At 48.3% G+C, this 13,244-nt stretch overlaps 1 long non-coding RNA gene across 1 annotated transcript; it reads right to left on the minus strand.

The window, feature by feature from the left end:
- Window positions 1-7,181: 7,181 nt before the first annotated feature.
- On the minus strand, window positions 7,182-13,244 carry LOC125712330 (uncharacterized). Its single transcript, XR_007383264.1, has 2 exons — window positions 11,682-13,244; window positions 7,182-11,335 (listed from the first exon to the last, which is right to left on the minus strand). It is a non-coding gene; the product is annotated as an uncharacterized LOC125712330 (long non-coding RNA).

Consider the following 13,244-nt stretch of genomic DNA (forward strand, 5'->3'; position numbering starts at 1 on the left):
GGAGCCCTTACAGAGTAACACATCATACCGAGACTCAGCCACGGCTTCACAGGGAGGGAGCCCTCATAGAGTAACACATCATACCGAGACTCAGCCACGGCTTCACAGGGAGGGAGCCCTCACAGAATAACACATCATACCGAGACTCAGCCGCGGCTTCAAGGGGAGGGAGCCCTCACAGAGTAACACTTCATAACGAGACTCAGCCGCGGCTTCACAGGGAGGGAGCCCTCACAGAATAACACATCATACCGAGACTCAGCCACGGCTTCACGGGGAGGGAGCCCTCATAGTGTAACACATCATACCGAGATTCAGCCACGGCTTCACGGGGAGGGAGCCCTCATAGTGTAACACATCATACCGAGATTCAGCCACGGCTTCACGGGGAGGGAGCCCTCATAGTGTAACACATCATACCGAGACTCAGCCACGGCTTCACGGGGAGGGAGCCCTCATAGAGTAACACATCATACCGAGACTCAGCCTCGGCTTCACGGGGAGGGAGCCCTCATAGAGTAACACATCATACCGAGACTCAGCCATGGCTTCACGGGGAGGGAGCCCTCACAGAGTAACACATCATACCGAGACTCAGCCACGGCTTCACAGGGAGGGAGCCCTCACAGAGTAACACATCATACCGAGACTCAGCCACGGCTTCACAGGGAGGGAGCCCTCACAGAGTAACACATCATACCGAGACTCAGCCACGGCTTCACAGGGAGGGAGCCCTCACAGAATAACACATCATACCGAGACTCAGCCGCGGCTTCAAGGGGAGGGAGCCCTCACAGAGTAACACTTCATAACGAGACTCAGCCGCGGCTTCACAGGGAGGGAGCCCTCACAGAGTAACACATCATACCGAGACTCAGCCATGGCTTCAAGGGGAGGGAGCCCTCATAGTGTAACACATCATACCGAGACTCAGCCACGGCTTCACGGGGAGGGAGCCCTCATAGTGTAACACATCATACCGAGATTCAGCCACGGCTTCACGGGGAGGGAGCCCTCATAGTGTAACACATCATACCGAGATTCAGCCACGGCTTCACGGGGAGGGAGCCCTCGCAGAGTAACACATCATACCGAAACTCAGCCACGGCTTCATGGGGAGGGAGCCCTCATAGAGTAACACTTCATAACGAGACTCAGCCGCGGCTTCACAGGGAGGGAGCCCTCACAGAATAACACATCATACCGAGACTCAGCCATGGCTTCAAGGGGAGGGAGCCCTCATAGTGTAACACATCATACCGAGACTCAGCCACGGCTTCACGGGGAGGGAGCCCTCACAGAGTAACACATCATACCGAGATTCAGCCACGGCTTCACGGGGAGGGAGCCCTCATAGTGTAACACATCATACCGAGATTCAGCCACGGCTTCACGGGGAGGGAGCCCTCATAGTGTAACACATCATACCGAGATTCAGCCACGGCTTCACGGGGAGGGAGCCCTCATAGTGTAACACATCATACCGAGACTCAGCCACGGCTTCACGGGGATGGAGCCCTCATAGAGTAACACATCATACCGAGACTCAGCCTCGGCTTCACGGGGAGGGAGCCCTCACAGAGTAACACATCATACCGAGACTCAGCCTCGGCTTCACGGGGAGGGAGCCCTCATAGCGTAACACATCATACCGAGACAGCCTCGGCTTCACGGGGAGGGAGCCCTCATAGAGTAACACATCATACCGAGACTCAGCCTCGGCTTCACGGGGAGGGAGCCCTCATAGAGTAACACATCATACCGAGACTCAGCCACGGCTTCATGGGGAGGTGAGTCCTCATAGTGCAACACATCATACTGAGACTCTACCTGAGACTACCTGAAGGAGGGCAGCTGCGTTGTGGATGACAGCCCATCAGCGTGTGACGAGGACCCAGCCTGTCTGCATGGGACATGACGAGGACTGAGCTCATCTGTGTGGGGTGAAGACTCAACCCGTCTGCCAATGACGTAACGAGGACTCAAACCATCTGTGCATGATGAAGACTCAGCACTGCCGACCTCAGACACAGGCAGTGACAGAAAAGAGCAGCCAATGGCAGCACACGCCAGCACTCAGACAATACTTAGTAATTAGCTAAATTCCTCTGAATGGCATTCTGCCAAGAAATTTGAAAAAAAAATACAAAGAAAGTCTGATTCAAAACATGCATTTTCATGCTAGCTCAGGCTAAATTGATCAGGCAACACGTCATTGCGTTTATACTTTTTGAGGGTAACACCTGTACACACCATGATGACAGCACTGTATCCTAACTTTAATAACAGATTTTTTAATAACAGATGACTCATATATTCAGAGATATTCGTCCCTCCAGTCGTCTGCGCACATTGCAGGGTGTGTTTGTTTGGAATCCACCCGAATAAGACCGTTTTACAAAGAAGTTGGTCATTACAGTATAAAGGGACTGTGTGATGGTGCTGTGTTAGGAACAGCTTCTGTAAAGCACCAAGGCAACAAGCCCTCTGTGATGTTCTGACTAAAGAAATAAGGAAAATTCAGGTCTTTAAGTGAACAAATTCAGTTTGTCTGAATATTGACTCTGCATGTGACGTGACTGGCATCATGGTCCTGTGTGCCGTAAGTCAGGTAAGTGTGTGTGTCCCCTCAGCCAAGGTCCAACAGCAGGTTGTGTGTATCCTCTCAGCCCAGGTCCAACAGAAGACAGGCTGTGTGTGTGTCCCCTCAGCCAAGGTCCAACAGCAGACAGGCTGTGTGTCCCCTCAGACAAGATCCAACAGCAGACAGGCTGTGTGTGTCCCCTCAGCCAAGGTCCAACAGCAGACAGGCTGTGTGTGTCCCCTCAGCCAAGGTCCAACAGCAGACAGGCTGTGTGTCCCCTCAGACAAGATCCAACAGCAGACAGGCTGTGTGTGTCCCCTCAGCCAAGGTCCAACAGCAGACAGGCTGTGTGTGTCCCCTCAGCCAAGGTCCAACAGCAGACAGGCTGTGTGTGTCCCCTCAGCCAAGGTCCAATAGCGGAAGGTTAAGTGTGTCCCTGGTATAAGTTGGCCTTTGCTTACATAATTCATCTCACTGAGGCACATCTGGAAAGCAACTACTTCCATATCACACTGAAGCCAGAAATCAGAGGAACAGCTGTCCTGCTGAAAACAGGGAAGAATCTGGATATTCGGGCTGCTCCAAACACAGAGGGAGCCGGGACTGATCCATTTGCCAAATTAGCCCCCCTCAGCATTACGATCTAGGAGCAAACAAAGGAGACAGACAATGTAACAAGGTCTGGAAAAAAGGACGGAGGATCAGGGCATGAATGGTGACTGTTGTCGGGGTCTTGACAGTAGGAACTGGGTGGGGTGGAATTCCCTGCAGTCTTCATGCCCTGATTTCAACTCGAGCACCAGACAGCAAAAAGCGGTTCAGTCTACAAAGCATAAGCTTGCATGGATCAGTCCTAAAGAACTGAGAAATTGTGACGTTATATGCCATCAAAAAATGGAGTGCATTTTCAAATGATTCTGATCTGAGAGACGCCAGTTCTCCTCAAAACATATAATGTCACTGCATAAAATTTTGGTTTCATAATGTCTGAGATCCACAGCTGTCAGCCTATGAGATTAATCTGCTAACTAGGCTAAACAGGTCATTTTCCTTTCCTGATCTATTCACAACAGAAGGTGGACACTTCAAAAACCATCCACCCATTGCAATTTCAGCCTCCGGGCAGGGAACATAGAGCATGAAAGCAAAATGAAGTCATGAAAGTAAAGAGTCTAAAACTGCTACCCTTTGTAGGCACAGAGGATTAGCATGATATTATCCTGGGTTTGAAAGGTAAGATTAAGTGCTGTGTCTCATAGTAAACTGATAGTGTAACACCGAGCCAGAAATTTCCGTACCTCCTCTGTTGTGTGTGATTTAATACATCATCCACCATACGACATCATATATTTACCTACTTAGCTTGCTTTACATGTCAGAAGTTATCCAGATAGGCCAATATTTACTGACATTCTCAAATGATAAATCACTATATTACTATATAGTTTGTACAATATACCCTATTGCATTGTTGGTACAAGTGTGTCTGAATCAACTTTGATTCCCATAAAAAATCAAAAATTTCCCACCCATAACCTAAGATGAAAAGTGTGATGTTAATAAACTGGTTTCCAAAAATGAAATTGAACAAGGCAGTATAAATTAATCAATTGTAAAATCATGAAACACCCAGAGGAAACATATAAAAAGGGATCAGCCGCATTCATTGAGCTTGGTAACCATAGGAGAAGCAAATACTTCCACTAGGGGGCAACAAAGTGCACGCAGCATTCAGTGGGGATAAATTGCTCAGCTGACATTTCAGCATGTGAAATTATAGACTGTGTGAAACCAATTTTCAGGTCAGACCCACTGGAGCTCTTTCTGCCTCATTGACAACAAGAAGCGGCATCCAGGGCTCAGACTACTCAGGCACATAGCACTGTACAGTGTTCTCTGGAAAGGGATGCAACTGTCTCAGGCCTACAGAGATAAGGCCCAGCAAGGTGAAGAGCCGCAGGCAAACTGACATCACTGTTTACGGGAATGTTATGGATACCAGGCCCATACTGAGGCAATGAGCAGGCAGCGTGTACTAACTGAGCTCCCGGGGGCTGGGCGACATCGCCAATGTGTATCCTAAGGTTCCTTTATATCATGCAGACTCTAAACTGCACCTGCTCACCAAGCCATTTATAGACAAAACATAGAATAAAAGTATAGACCTAAGAAATCAGCACCATTTCGACAATCTGGGTTCTTTACAGAGCAGAAGGCAATATACTCTGTCAGTAGTCCGATTACATGTCATAAGCATACATCAAAATGATACATTTAGCAGTAAGAACATTTCTGTCTGACTCCAGGAGTAGCAGAAGCTGTGTCCTCCATAACTCTTACTATTTAATAGGGTGGTCCAATAACATATGAAAAAAATCTTTCCTCTCACCCTCATCTCATCAGTGGACACCACTGGCACAATGCAGATCCACAGGGAACAGCTGTAAGAGGTGTTTAGCATCACGGGCTGTTTCAACTGCGACAATCCACACATGCTGTTTTATTAAGGAACGTGCTGTGTTGAAACGCTGAGCACTGACACTTCCCTATGACATCACAGCAGGAGATGTAATGGTAATACTGACATTATCCGAACATGTTATTTACACCCTCATGTAGACAACGGGAAAAATAGCGGAGTGCTGGGGGGGGATGATGTCAGCTAACTGGCCCATGAGAACAACTGAGACTCACAGCATGTGCGACACAACCAATCAGAGAGGAGACAAATGGCCACTGCCTTGGCCACATATGTCGTGACTGGTCAGACGAACGCGGGCATCGCCATCCCCTCCGAGCAGTAGGAGATGGGCATCGCTATCCCCTCCGAGCAACAGGAAGCGGGCATCGCCATCCCCTCCGAGCAACAGGAAGCGGGCATCGCCATCCCCTCCGAGCAACAGAAAGCGGGCATCGCCATCCCCTCCGAGCAACAGGAAGCGGGCATCGCCATCCCCTCCGAGCAACAGGAAGCGGGCATCGCCATCCCCTCCGAGCAACAGGAAGCGGGCATCGCCATCCCCTCCGAGCAGCAGGAAGCGGGCATCGCCATCCCCTCCGAGCAACAGGAAGCGGGCATCGCCATCCCCTCCGAGCAACAGGAAGCGGGCATCGCCATCCCCTCCGAGCAGCAGGAAGCGGGCATCGCCATCCCCTCCGAGCAACAGGAAGCGGGCATCGTCATCCCCTCCGAGCAACAGGAAGCGGGCATCGCCATCCCCTCCAAGCAACAGGAAGCGGGCATCGCCATCCCCTCCGAGCAGCAGAAAGCGGGCATCGCCATCCCCTCCGAGCAACAGGAAGCGGGCATCGTCATCCCCTCCAAGCAGCAGGAAGCGGGCATTGCCATCCCCTCCGAGCAACAGGAAGCGGGCATCGCCATCCCCTCCGAGCAGCAGGAAGCGGGCATCGCCATCCCCTCCGAGCAGCAGAAAGCGGGCATCGCCATCCCCTCCGAGCAACAGGAAGCGGGCATCGCCATCCCCTCCGAGCAACAGGAAGCGGGCATCGCCATCCCCTCCGAGCAACAGGAAGCGGGCATCGCCATCCCCTCCGAGCAACAGGAAGCGGGCATCGCCATCCCCTCCGAGCAACAGGAAGCGGACATCGCCATCCCCTCCGAGCAACAGGAAGCGGGCATCGCCATCCCCTCCGAGCAACAGAAAGCGGGCATCGCCATCCCCTCCGAGCAACAGGAAGCGGGCATCGCCATCCCCTCCGAGCAGCAGAAAGCGGGCATCGCCATCCCCTCTGAGCAACAGGAAGCGGGCATCGTCATCCCCTCCAAGCAGCAGGAAGCGGGCATCGCCATCCCCTCCGAGCAGCAGGAAGCGGGCATTGCCATCCCCTCCGAGCAGCAGAAAGCGGGCATTGCCATCCCCTCCGAGCAACAGAAAGCGGGCATCGCCATCCCCTCCGAGCAGCAGGAAGCGGGCATCGCCATCCCCTCCGAGCAGCAGAAAGCGGGCATTGCCATCCCCTCCGAGCAGCAGGAAGCGGGCATCGCTTATATATATTCAGCATTTTAACTATAGTTTAAACTGTGACCACATTAGGAAAAGCAGCTGGAAGATGGACAGATGCATTAGAATTTTAATAACTTTTACTATTTCTGACCTGTAATTTCCAACTTAATCTCAGATCTCAGCATCATAATCTTACAGGATTAACGATACTCCAGACTGTCAATGGAGTTCATTGCGGTGATGCACACTAGACAGGCAACAGGAGAACAGGAAGCTCCGATGAATCACCTGCACTGTGATGGGATGTTACATAAGAAGAGGGTCATGTCCACCCGTGAGTGAAACATCCAGGCCCTGCAGCCCTTATCAGATGGGCTTTAACAACAAACAAAACCTGAGCCGAAAGTGGATAGAAGCTTCAAAACAAAAAACACAAAATGATAATGAGAATATTTATTAATAACGCCATCCACTTCTAATTAACTGTGCAATAAAAGTCCAAAAAAAACATTAATTATGCAACCATTTTAATGGTGTCAACTGCAATGTCCGTCATGGGAGACAGAAAACATGGTACTTTCAGTCAGCTGACTGATAAAAATAAAGAAGTGCTAAAAATACACACAGCTGCCTTTGTGACACACCTTGCTGTTTTTATTTAGCCCCTCCTATGGTTCTGCATTAACAAAATATCAAAGCAACATCAGGCAGGATGTGGGGCCCAAAAGCCTTCCCAGTAATTCCACGGTTCACATAATTTAGCTGATTATCACCTGGTGGCATAAATCAAATCACTGGAGGAGATGAGGGCCAAAAATGCTTTTAGAGGTAGATATCAAAGTCGTGCCCTCTCCAGGAAGACATGTGATACATAATTACTGCTTCTCAGTAATTCCGGGGCCTGTCCGATTCTGGAGAATATTGGAGAAAAACCAGGCATACTAGCAGAAGGCGGAAGTTGGGCCCATCTCCAGCACAGTTCCTGCTATTTGTGTGGTGCATGGCACAAACCCCCATTGAAACAAGGTGTTTTCATTCATCAGTGACGCACTACAGCCCCCCCGCCCGGCCCCTATGGAGGGGCTGCGCAGTTCACCAGGTCTGAAAAGGGGAGCTGTCAGTGTGAAAGCTGGGAGAGAAAGACAAACAGCAGAGCTAAAAGGAGGTGTGGGCCATTTCATTACCCCCCTTTAGGCAATGGGGCTGTCACTCTCCCTTTGGATTCCTTAGTGATGACGGCAGAATCTTAAATCACAACCACCCAACATGTCTTTGCCAACACAATCAGAGTTGAATATTATTATTATTATTTAGAAGCGTTGTGACAACATATCATATGGAGTCTTAATAACCAAGCAAGCCACAAACCAGAAAAAGGGCCTTCCTCAAGGCACAGACCAGAAAAAGGAGTGTTCTCAAGGCACAAACCAGAAAAAGGGCCTTCCTCAAGGCACAGACCAGAAAAAGGAGTGTCCTCAAGGCACAGACCAGAAAAAGGAGCGTCCTCAAGGCACAGACCAGAAAAAGGAGTGTCCTCAAGGCACAGACCAGAAGAAGGAGCATCCTCAAGGCACAGACCAGAAAAGGAGCATCCTCAAGGCACAGACCAGAAAAAGGAGTGTCCTCAAGGCACAGACCAGAAAAGGAGCGTCCTCAAGGCACAGACCAGAAAAGGAGCATCCTCAAGGCACAGACCAGAAGAAGGAGCGTCCTCAAGGCACAGACCAGAAAAGGAGCATCCTCAAGGCACAGACCAGAAAAAGGAGTGTCCTCAAGGCACAGACCAGAAAAGGAGCGTCCTCAAGGCACAGACCAGAAAAAGGAGCGTCCTCAAGGCACGGACCAGAAAAGAAGCGTCCTCAAGGCACAGACCAAAAAAGGAGCGTCCTCAAGGCACAGACAAGAAAAGGAGCATCCTCAAGGCACAGACCAGAAGAAGGAGCATCCTCAAGGCACAGACCAGAAAAGGAGCATCCTCAAGGCACAGACCAGAAAAAGGAGTGTCCTCAAGGCACAGACCAGAAAAGGAGCATCCTCAAGGCACAGACCAGAAACAGGATCATCCTCAAGGCACAGACCAGAAGGAGCATCCTCAAGGCATTAACCAAAAAAGGATTGTCCTCAAATCACATGCAAAAAAAGGACCATCCACTAGGCACGAACAAGAAAAGATACCATCCTCGACGCACAGACCAGAAAAGGAGCGTCCTCAAGGCACAGACCAGAAAAGGAGTGTTCTCAAGGCACAGACCAGAAAAGGAGTGTTCTCAAGGCACAGACCAGAAAAGGAGCATCCTCAAGACACAGACCAGAAAAGGAGCGTCCTCAAGGCACAGACCAGAAACAGGATCATCCTCGAGGCACAGACCAGAAACAGGATCATCCTCGAGGCACAGACCAGAAGGAGTGTCCTCAAGGCATTAACCAGAAAAGGATTGTCCTCAAATCACGTGCAAAAAAAGGATTATCCACTAGGCATGAACAAGAAAAGATACCATCCTCGACACACAGACCAGAAAATGAGCGTCCTCAAGGCACGAACAAGAAAAAATACCATCCTTGAAGCACAGACCAGAAAAGGGAGCACTTCCCTGTCACCCCTGGCACTTAAGACCCAAATTTATGTGCCCTTTGAATGAAAGTAGACACCCAAGGCTGAAGTGTCTCTTCAGAGTTTTCCTAACGACGCGTCAGTAATCGGTGATTCACACCCAATGCCTGCGACGGATGAAAGCATCCGTCTTTACTTGTGGCCCTCCGCACGGCCTCCTCCCTCCAGCCTGAGGTCGCTTCATGCCATCAGTGGCTTTCAAAGCCCTTTCTGGGGGGGAGGGGCGGACTTTCCCACCATTCATTACAGAATGACAGCTCAGCTGTGGGGATGGCTGTGCCCCTTCCTTTCGGGCCCCGTTAATAGCGGGTACTGGGTGGCCCAGCAGTAATAAGGTGACGCCTTCATGCAATTATCGTGAATGCGGGACACTTCAAAGACCCAAGTGGATAATACAGCCAAATTGTGCCCTGTCAAGTTGCACTGGTACGGTGGGATTTAGACCGTTGCCATGGTAACTGGAACTACCTCATACTCGAAGGCAGAGCCGCCAGTAGCGTCCACACATGCATACCTGTACAGATAATTTTCTTACATATAGGGACACCTCGTAGATGGTACATTATTTCATTGACTTTTATCACATGTACAGGAATTGGCATCTCATAGCGAGGCACTCATTCTTATCTCATTTTCTTCACAGGATGGGCATCCATGAGAGAGATTTTTCTTCCCATTACAATGGCACTTCATTGTGTTTGCTCATTTGTAAGAGAACCTTAGGGAGCACTTCATGAGTTTCTTTCCACCAGACAGGCATCCAAAGGGCACCTCAAATTTACCATTTACTTTTTCATGGGAAGGGTATCCATGAGGGCCACTTAGACCACTGTAAGGGCACCTTATAGGGCACTGCATCACATTCTCTCCACTAGAAGGGCACTTCATAATGGTACCCTTTTCCACTGGACGAGTACCTTAAGGCCCAGTTTTTCAACAAGCAAAGAGACATCACCAAGCTGTGGTCTGTGCCTTGAGGACGCTGCTTTTTCTGGTCTGTGCCTTGAAGATGCTCCCTTTTCTGGTCTGTGCCTTGAGGACACTGCTTTTTCTGGTCTGTGCCTTGAAGATGCTCCCTTTTCTGGTCTGTGCCTTCAGGACGCTGCTTTTTCTGGTTAATGCCTTGAGGACGCTCCTTTTTCTGGTCTGTGCCTTGAGGACACTCCTTTTTCTGGTCTGTGCCTTGAGGACACTCCTTTTTCTGGTCTGTGCCTTGAGGATGCTCCTTTTTCTGGTCTGTGCCTTGAGGACGCTCCTTTTCTGGTCTGTGCCTTGAGGACGCTCCCTTTTCTGGCCTGTGCCTTAAGGACGCTCCTTTTTCTGGTCTGTGCCTTGAGGACACTCCGTTTTCTGGTTTGTGTCTTGAAGACACTGCTTTTTCTGGTCTGTGCCTTGAAGACACTGCTTTTTCTGGTCTGTGCCTTGAGGACACTCCTTTTTCTGGTCTGTGCCTTGAGGACGCTCCCTTTTCTGGTCTGTGCCTTAAGGACGCTCCCTTTTCTGGTCTGTGCCTTGAAGACACTGCTTTTTCTGGTCTGTGCCTTGAGGACACTGCTTTTTCTGGTCTGTGCCTTGAGGACGCTCCTTTTTCTGGTCTGTGCCTTGAGGATGCTCCTTTTCTGGTCTGTGCCTTGAGGACGCTCCTTTTTCTGGTCTATGCCTTAAGGACGCTCCTTTTCTGGTTAATGTATTAAGGACACTGCTTTTTCTGGTCTGTGCCTTGAAGAAGTTCCTTTTTCTGGTCTGTGCCTTGTGTATGATCCTAATTGATCTAATACTTGCTTAAGAGTTAAAGAGTCTCATATAAACACAAATGTATGCTTCTAGTGATTAAATCTCTTTTCAGATTTAAAATTAAATATTCTTTAAAACATGGGTGAATATAAACTTAATAAGTTAGACCAAAATACAGTTCAACAATACAGCATAAACATGAAAGCAGAGTACATAACAATCCCTTACGAAATACGATTTCCATTCTGCTGCAAGTCATTTGAAAAATACCACGCTGTGCTGGGCGGGATTTATGACAGTGGTCCATATATGTACATGATACGCACAGGAAGCCGGAGCCCCAACCGGCCGTGCGCAGTCCAGACGATGTCATACGCCAGGAGCTGGAAATTTCCACTGAGGCCGCCAGGAGAATGTGCTGCGATAACATTTCTGTCAGTCCTGATCGTGACAGAAAGGACAAACAGCAGAAAATACACTTATTGTCAAATCAAATCATACAGCCAAATCGATCAGATGCGATTGCGATTTTCTCAACAACAAAAAATAAAAGAAGAAAGTGAGTATGTCGGTAAATTCATATTACTGCATACTACAAAAAAATAACTGGTTATGAATATAGCACCTAGTTAACAATCCCTCTCTAAATACCTGAAATTAAACAGGATGGATGTCTTTCTGGCTGGAAGTAAGTTTTAGTTAAGAGGACATTGTATGGCAGAAGGTGCTGACACTAGCCCGAGATGTTAACGGTGATCATTTTACTGTCCATAGCAGGCCTACTTACATGCAAAGGGTCAGTCGTTGGCACCCCATTCGGTCTCCGCCAGAAAACCCATACGACCCCACCCCTCTTCCACCAGCAGCAACTAGTAACTTCTCATACAGCCTTTGATTAAATAAATCCGGTTTGCCGGTGGAGGAATCAGGCAAACACTGGATAATGTCTGTCATTGCCCAGCACTCCCTTTTTCCAACCAAGCTAAATGCTAACGGGTCGTGAGCATCCAGGCGCTAAAAGGGTTAATAACATTTACAAAACCAATATAAAGCACGCAGAGTATGCCATAATACTACTACTAATAATAATAATAACAACAACAACAACATCTTTCTCCGTATGAAACTTACGGCAATACTGGGAGGATGGGATCGCCAGTTTCGTGCCCTTTATGGTGGTCCATCTAAAGTGGGATTTCTCTGGACATGGCTTCTCTACCTTATGTAAGAGAAGCGCCCAGCCAAAACGGCTTCTCCCATGCAAACAGAGAGGCGGAATGTGCACAAAGCGTTCCCGGTTGACAGATAGGAAACGGGAAGATCAGGGGCGAGTAATGGAGATGTCAGCCAGTCTCAGAGAAAAGTACCGCCTGACAGCGTTTAACTCTAGCTCCACGAGAGTGGCAATATAGGTTGAAAAAAGAATTCTGACATATTGGCAGAAAAAAAAAACTGCTGATGGATGTTGACGGACGCAAACTATTAGTTGATGTGACATAATAATAGACATATTTAATGTCCACTTACTGCATTTCATACTTTGTTCATTTCGGTGAAAATTATACATTAATTTGACGAAGACAATTCTGTTTGGTTACTGTCCTTGCAATATACACGTATACATCTACGCATTTTCAAACCTCCTAATTGTAGGTAGGCTTCCTTATTCAGGAAAATGTATTTAGGCATTCCAGATGCTTCTTTTTTTAGCTGCTCGGGCGTTGCTGCCTCCCCTGCGGCGTAGCCTGTGTTTTGCTGCCACCTAGTGTACACAAGATGAAACTATCACCGCAATCGAAAAATAAATCGAAAATGATCACATTTTTCGCGGAAATAATGCACATATGAAACTGCTCTAAATCACACTTTCGCATTGTAGAAACACGAAGAGATTCATAACGTCACGGCTACACAACTGAATGAACAGGAATCCTCCATAATAAGAGATTAATTAACTTAATCAGCGATTACATCATGTTTTTGACCACAATACTTCGTCTAAATCCATTTTCGGCCTCTTAAAAGTTTTGCGTTCTTATCGGATAGTATACTATAGCCTTGGGCAACCTTTCATTTAAGGTATTGTCCCGACATTTGTCCACTAGAGGCCAGTATTGCCATTTACCTATTATCAATATTGCCAGATTTAGATTAACTGCATAGAATCAAAAGAGCGGTTTATCTAGTATGGAAGCCCGTTTCCGCGACCTGGTAGAGTAAAAAAAACTCATTTATCAGAATTCTGACTTATTAAGTCGAAATTCCGACTTTTTAATCTCAGAATTCTGACTTTTTTATCTCTGACTCTGACTGGATGAGTTTAATAAAAGTTAAAAGACAAAAAAGTCAG

The sequence above is a fragment of the Brienomyrus brachyistius genome, chromosome 17 (assembly GCF_023856365.1).
Source record: "Brienomyrus brachyistius isolate T26 chromosome 17, BBRACH_0.4, whole genome shotgun sequence".
Lineage (NCBI taxonomy): Eukaryota > Metazoa > Chordata > Actinopteri > Osteoglossiformes > Mormyridae > Brienomyrus > Brienomyrus brachyistius.